General features: G+C 53.7%; 1 long non-coding RNA gene across 1 annotated transcript; it reads right to left on the bottom strand.

The window, feature by feature from the left end:
- Window positions 1–3629: 3629 nt before the first annotated feature.
- LOC120969267 (uncharacterized) lies at window positions 3630–6498 on the bottom strand. Its single transcript, XR_005763290.2, has 2 exons — window positions 5713–6498; window positions 3630–4916 (listed from the first exon to the last, which is right to left on the bottom strand). It is a non-coding gene; the product is annotated as an uncharacterized lncRNA (long non-coding RNA).
- Window positions 6499–7326: the final 828 nt, after the last annotated feature.

The raw sequence follows: 7326 nt of genomic DNA on the forward strand, positions 1-7326 counted from the left end.
GAACGCAGATCTGCTACGCTTCGGTGGCGCACCCCAAGAGCAATGGTCAGGCCGAACGCGCCAACGCAGAGGTCCTGAGGGGCCTCAAGACCAGGACCTTCAAGAAGAAGCTTGAGGCCTGCGGCAGGGGCTGGCACGACAAACTCCAGTCCGTGTTGTGGTCCATCCGCACCACCGCCACCAAGCCGACGGGTGAGACCCCATTCTTCCTCGTCTACGGAGCCGAAGCAGTCCTCCCTCACGAGGTCAAGCATCGCTCCGCACGGGTCCTAGCGTTTAATGAAATGTAGCAGGACGCCACGCGGGGGATGGACCTCGTGCTGGGGGAGGAACGTCACCGCGAGGCTGCATTGAGGGCAGCAAGGTACCAGCAGGCGCTGCGGCGATACCACTGCCGCAACATCTGCTCTAGGACGCTCGAGGCGGGCGACCTCGTCCTGAGGCGGGTCCTCTCCAGGGAAGGGCTGCACAAGCTCTCACCTATGTGGGAGGGCCCGTTCAGGGTCGTTCATGTCTCCAGGCCTGGCGCCGCGCGCCTGGAGACACAGGACGGGGTGCCCATCCAGAACGCGTGGAACATTCAGCACCTCCGGAAGTTCTACCCATAAAGAAAGGCCCAGTGCCTGTGAAGAAGGCCCAGTGCCTGTGAAGAAAGGCCCAGTGCCTGTGAAGAAGGCCCGGTGCGTGTGAAGAATCGCCGCCCGTGACACTCTCACGTAATAATGAGTGGGGCTGTACACGCCCCGGAGTCTCAGGAGTGCCGCCCTCGAGCCTCGGGGGCTCCCTCCCACGCCTAGTGGCAGCACTTAGCTCCGCGCTAGTGAGAAGACTTGAAGACTAGACTAGGTGCCGGACGCGGCTTTTCATTTGCTTTCCGTGGTTGGCTCGTCTTCTCTTAGTTGAAGTTTGCTTCTGGTGTTCCTTGTTGATTTGGTCCCGTCGCCTTTTGCCGCCTTTTCCGACTCTAGTTCACTTGTGTTCTCTCTCTCGCATACCTCGCGAGGGGGCTAGGCAGGTGCCCTCGTGAACGTTTTTCCTTCTCTCTGCCTTCTGTCTGTTTTCTCGCGAGGCACTCTCGGTCAAGCCCACAAGCTGGCACATCTCTCCTAATCCGTGCCCCTTGGGTACCGCGATATGAAGTGTTGGGTCAAGGCTTGGGTGAACGACAAGTCTCCTAGTGAGCTTCCTAACGAATTTTTTGCAGTTCATGAGCGACAATTAAGTCAAGACGGGCATGAGGAAACAAGTGCCCCGTGAAGAGGAGGCCGCCCCGAACGCGCTAAGCTAAGTTATCACAGCACGGGAACAACAAGCATAGCATAATGGATGAGGAATCATAGTTCGGTACACGCCCCTCCGGGCCCATACTAGTTCCATTTTGATGCAGGAAAGAAAAGAAGAACAAAACAAAAGCGGCGCTCGCCCCTGCAGCGGTCCGCAGGGGCAGGCCCTCGACGACGTCCCGAGCATTAGCCAGATCCCTCCTCGCGCTTCACGGAGGTGCGGCGATGAGACGACCCGCTACCACCCTCGAAGCGAGCGCGGCGGCGTGGTGGCTGGTCGTAGCCGCTGCTGCTGGAGCTGTCGCCAAGAGAGGAGCCACCGTAGCTGGACGAAGCGCGGCCGGTGCCCAGGGCGGGCTCGCCCTCGTCCTCGTCGCGGCCGTCCCCGAGGCCAAGCACCTCCTCGCCATCGTTCACCTCGGGGCAGCACCCAGCGCGGTGACCATCTTCCCCAAACACCCTCACGTAGAGGGTCGCATCAGCATCATACTTGAAGTGGAGGGTGCACCGCCTGCCCAGGCCGCGCGCGCGGGCAAATGTCTTCCAGCCGCGGGCCAGAGCTATGTTGCCTACAACGGAGACCTCGACCACAACCCAAGATGCCCTGCTGCAGCAACCGTCCGCCTGCAGCCAGAGCCCACCTGGACCGGAGGCTGGCAGCTCGTCCGCGAAGAAGCGCGGAAGCTGGAGCCAGCCGCCGGCCAGATCCTCCGACCAGACAACAAACTCCGGCAGCACCTCTGACGCGTGGAAGCGCGGCCGGGGAGGCCGCGCGACCACGGCACGTCTCCCTTCGTCGACGGGGCTACCGCGACCTGAGCGACTCCTGCCACGCGTAGTGGCGCCACCCCGGGAACCGGGGGCCACGGCGGGGGTCGCGGTGTGCTTACGGGGACGGCCGCGCCCACGCTTGGGCGCCGGGGAGCCGGGCCCCTCTCGAGGGGCCTTGCCTTTCTCCATGGCAGAGAACCTCTTCGACGGCGCCATTGCTACTAGCAGAGGAGCAAGGAGGAAGAAGCAAGTGGACTGCAAAGAGATGGGTGACGAGGGCTCTGCCCCCCCCCCCCCCATTTATAGCAGAAGAAGGCCAACCGGCACCTCCCACGATCATAGGTAATGATGATTTTCCCTTGCATGTCGCAGGGACTTGTCAAGTCAGGCAGTTGCCGAGGCAGCGTGGGGAAGCGGAGACGCCCACGTCCAATCAACCGCCACGCGTCGACCAAGGCCGCAGGCTTTTGGGGCCTGCGGCGCTCCGCACTTGACCTTTGGCTTCGCCTCAAAGCCAAGCCTGAGCGCGCCTTGGGCCCGGGGGCTACTGTCGGCGTTCTAGGAACGGGGGTCCCTAGACTTGCCTGCCTGCGGCCCATGGCGTGGCTGTGCTAGCAGGCCTGTATGGCCCATCTTCATCAACAAGGCATCCAAGACCCTCGCAAGGGGCCAAGCCTCGCGAGGTGGACGACGCAAGACCTCCTCAGGAGCGGCCCCACAAGGTTGGATCGCGAGGAGTGGAGAGATCAAGGCAGGGCAAACCTCACGAGGTTCTTGTGACGTGAGCCATGACGATCAGGATCAGGCGGGCACCAGGCGGGCGCCAGCGCGCACAGTGTCCTTGTTTCCCCTTGGGTGCTAAGGAAGCAAGCGCAGTCGCAGAGTACCCAGGCATCAGGCAAAGGTTTCCGTATCGGTGCAACGAGACCAAGACCAGCAGGACGGCAAGACGGAGGTCACCATGGAGCCCAAGGCGGCGTCACCACCAGAGCCTTTCGCAGGCGAAGACCGCTTTTGTCAGGATAAGCTGTACTAGCTGTCCCCTTTCAAATTGGCCGTTGTTGGCTCCCTTCCCGCTCAATATTTGGGGAAAGGATCAGGGCCTATATAAGTAGAACTAGCCACCGTAGTAGGGGGACTGATTCCATCTTCCATCCTCTCACCCACAAGCTCACAGAGCCCAAGAACACTTCAACCTCAAGAGGTTGTTCTTCCCTTTATACTGTTCATCATCAGCCCAAGAGGCAATCCACCACCACCACACTGGAGTAGGGTATACACCACAACGGTGGCCCAAACCAGTATAAATCTTGTGTCTTTTGTGTTGTGAGTTCATCGAGTTCGTCCGCGAGATCTTAGCAAGCTAGGGCGTGGATCGGTAGGGAGGAAAGAACTTCGCGCGCACCCCAGAGTTCGAACCTTAAGGGTTTTACCGAAACCCGTGATCCGACATCGGCAAATAGCCTATATTGCCCCATTTAATTCTGTTTTTCTTATATCAATTCATTTTTACAGAAAATCAAACACAGATATAGCATATCCAACACATATTACCAATAGTCATGAACACATATATATCCAACACATATCCAACGCATGTTACCAATAGTAGGAAGTTTCATCCATACATATACATAGTTTCATCAATAGGTAGCAAGTTTCACAAAGTCAAAACAAAAACTAAAGACAAGCACTCCATATCTGAAATTACAAGAAATGACCTAAAACTAAATATCTATTTTCCTAAAAACTATCTTATTACTAAGATCTTCTCTGGATCTTCTTCTTTTCTTCCAACCTGCATAATAAAAACACTAAGAAAGAGATAATGGGTTAGGAGTAGAAATGTAGCATTTCACTTGGTGAAATGCAATGTTGTAGGAGCCAGCACTTGAGATCAAGACAATCTTAAATTAGTGTAAAGTTATGACCTGTTAACTCAGCATTTGTCTGCACGGCATATCCACAAGACAAAAATAGTGTACGGCTTTTAGAGCAGAATTATATCAGAAATAGTTAGCATACCATCACACTGATAAGAACCGCCAGCATGGTTGTTTTTTACCAGTAAGCATTTGAGACAAATTGAAGATTCCGTGTATATGCAATACAGAGACCCCTAAGACAAGTATTTACACAGGACCAAACTAAGGCGGACCGCCGCCGCCGCCGCCTCCACACACAAAAGCTCACGGTTCCATTAAATTGCTCGTGCATGAATGGTTGGAAAACAGCAAGGCACAGACAGCCATATATATGCTAGAAGTAGGCATCAGCCATTAGGTCCTATAGCTAAAAGGTGCAGGATGCAGAGAAACAGCTACGGGTTTCCTTGTTATGGTATGTTACTTATTACTAGTAGGTTTTTGTAGGAGTAGTACTGTACAATTCCTTTTGCTTTTTATTAGGGAGAATCCGTTTCCGTTTCAAACCATGCATGATTCCTTTCGTTTGGCAATGCATTATTTTACATGGGGGCACTGCCTGCTGAAGACTACTGTAACCATGTCGCCAGCTGCAGGACCACCTGATTTTTCTTTGAGCTTAGTTCTTGTTTTTTTGGTTGGGGGGGGATTCGTGTGCTGTGTTGCCTATTTCCCAAGTCAAAGCCTATAGTGTGTATTTAGTATTTACGACTACAGGGTGAAACCAGCCTATTAGTAAGCCGAATGAACCGAGGCCATTTTCCTGAACCTGAATATAAACAAAGGTGGGGAACACAAACAGAGGTTGGTGAAACCGCCTCGGTCCCAATTAGATAAGACAACGTACCGTCGAGGAGAAATTCCAAAGGGTGAACCGAAGCAGCATGAACACTAGCACCCCTCGTTGATCCTTGAGGTGCTTTTCTAGTTGAAGAATCTGCATCAGGCAATCATGTGAGTCTGCTGCCATACTAAAGGCAAAATTCATCAGCAAAGGCAGCGACCAGCAAGCAAAGCCTAGTGAGAGATTGGATGATTAATAGAGAGAAACATTTTCTTCATCAGCCAAGAAAACAGAAGAAGAAACATTTGTCAACCAAGTTCAGAGAAACGGAGTATGTTCATATTCTTGCAAAAAGGATGCTATAAATTATCAAGGCTACCTATCAGCATCACCGATGATCGCTAGATTTTTTACCCATGATCGCTAGTTGAATATATCAGGGCAACATTTGTACAAACTCGTGGAAAGCTACAGCAAACAACATCACTGAAATTTACAAGAGTTTTTCTATTTCCAACTGATTCGGGAGGAATCCGTACTTGGCACTGTCTAACCAAGTACTCTTAGGTCCCACTTTGAATCGGTGTAAATGTGTACTCCCTCCGTTCCAAAATAGGTGATATGACAATACCAGTCGCAACTGATTTCCACCCAGAAGGAAAACGACCGGCCGAGGCTTATAACTTAAACTGACCAATAGTGTAAATAAGGATACAATTGTAAACATTACAGGCCTAATATGGTGAACCAACCATATGGAACAAGCCTACCCGTTGTCTAGCTAAAATTTAAAGAAAAAAGCGCCTAGCAAGCACGCGGATAAGAAGGAAATGTAGCTTATTATCTCCATTAAACTATGAACTTTCCTAGTAAAAAATAAAATACCTCAAAGGCGAGATGTCAGCAGCAAATCTACGGAAAGTAGTAGAATTTTAAGGCGATTTAGTACCTCTTTTCTCAGGGAGCTTTGTGCGCCCCTCCCGGGCTGCACCTCCTTACTCAAATCGCTCTTCACCTTAGCCTTCAAACCTTCCTCATAAACAGAAGCAGCACAGGGTCACTCAAAATCAAAGAAACTACGGAAACACTAGCAGCAGCGGCGCCGCTTTCGTAGGTGCCCCAACTCGGAACGCAGTCAGCGGCGGCGGTGGCAGTAGCGGTGCAGAATCCGGGGCGAGCATGGGCTTGGCCGGCGCTGCTCCGGCGAGGAGGAGGCCCGTGCGTCGAGGAGGAGGCCGGATCCCGAGTGGCCGAACCTCCCGCGGCCGGATCCGGGCGCGAGGCAGCGTGGGGCGGCGGCGGCGAAGCGGGGACGCGGGCGGGGCGCAGAGGAGCTCGGTGCTCGGCTCCCATGGCAGCGGCGGATCTCGAGGTTGGGGCGATCGGCGACGAGGCTTCCGCGGCGAGGCGGCGAGGCGGCGAGCTTGCGGGGAGGTGGCGGCGCGCGACGCGACGCAGGCGACAGCGCGAGGCGCCAGGGCTCCTGGGGTCCGGTGAGGTGGTGGCGCGCACCGGCGGGCGGAGGCGAGGTGGCGCAGCGGGGCGGAGGCGAGGTGGCGCGACGGCGCGGGGTCGAGGGAGGCGGGGTCGGGCGGCGCTCGGCTGTAGGGCAGGCGTCACCGGCCTTCTTGCCGGGGCAGGCGGCGTCGACGGACACCCCGTACGCCTGCAGGGCCTGGAGCGAGGGAGAGGGAGAGACAAGCGGGAGAGAGAGAGGGGTGAGGCGGGGAGAGAGGGGCGGAGAGACAGGGGATAGAGATAGAGGAGGTGTGGGGGCAACGGTTTACCCACAAAAAAAAAAGATAGCCCCACCACTTTGCCGTCTGCTGGCAGACGGCAAAGAGGGGGGTTGGACCATTGCAGTGTACTGGCATCCAGTGGACCCCACCAACACCTCTTTGCCGTCCGCTGGCAGATGGCAAAGCTTCTTTGCCGTCTGCCAGTTCTTTGCCATCTACTGTTTGGTAGCTGATGGCAAAGACCTTCTTTGCCGTCTACTAGCAGACGGCAAAGAACTGGCAGACGGCAAAATCCCAGATTCCAGTAGTGATTGGACTAAGCTGGAATCTGCAAGCATTTAATACAAAGAAGAAGACAAGGTAATATGGGCTCTTTGTTAAATCAACAATAATGCATATGAGAGCCCCTCAACATTTGCATCATGGTCTTCTCCTCTCGACCCCCAAAGAAAAGAAAAGAAAAAAAAACTATTTACACGAGAAAGCTCCCAACAAGTAAAAAAAGAACGAGGAATCTTTTTGGGTTTTCTTTTAATTACTATTACTACAGGCATGGAAAGTAAACTAGCTAAAAGCTACAACTAATTTTTTTTTGTTTTTCTTAAGGTTTTTCAAACACACAAGAAGAAGCTTAGAAAAGAAAATAAACTAGCATGGATATTTCAATGAAAAAGTATGAGCGCGGCCACCTAGAATGAGTGTGTGAATATGAATGTAATGTCGGTGAGAAATACGTACTCCCCCAAGCTTAGGCTTTTGGCCTAAGTTGGTCTATGGCCATGGCTGGCCTGGCGGATATCCGAAGTCGTAACTGGGGTTGTACT

This window comes from Aegilops tauschii, chromosome 7 (assembly GCF_002575655.3).
Source record: "Aegilops tauschii subsp. strangulata cultivar AL8/78 chromosome 7, Aet v6.0, whole genome shotgun sequence".
NCBI classification, from domain to species: Eukaryota; Viridiplantae; Streptophyta; class Magnoliopsida; order Poales; family Poaceae; genus Aegilops; species Aegilops tauschii.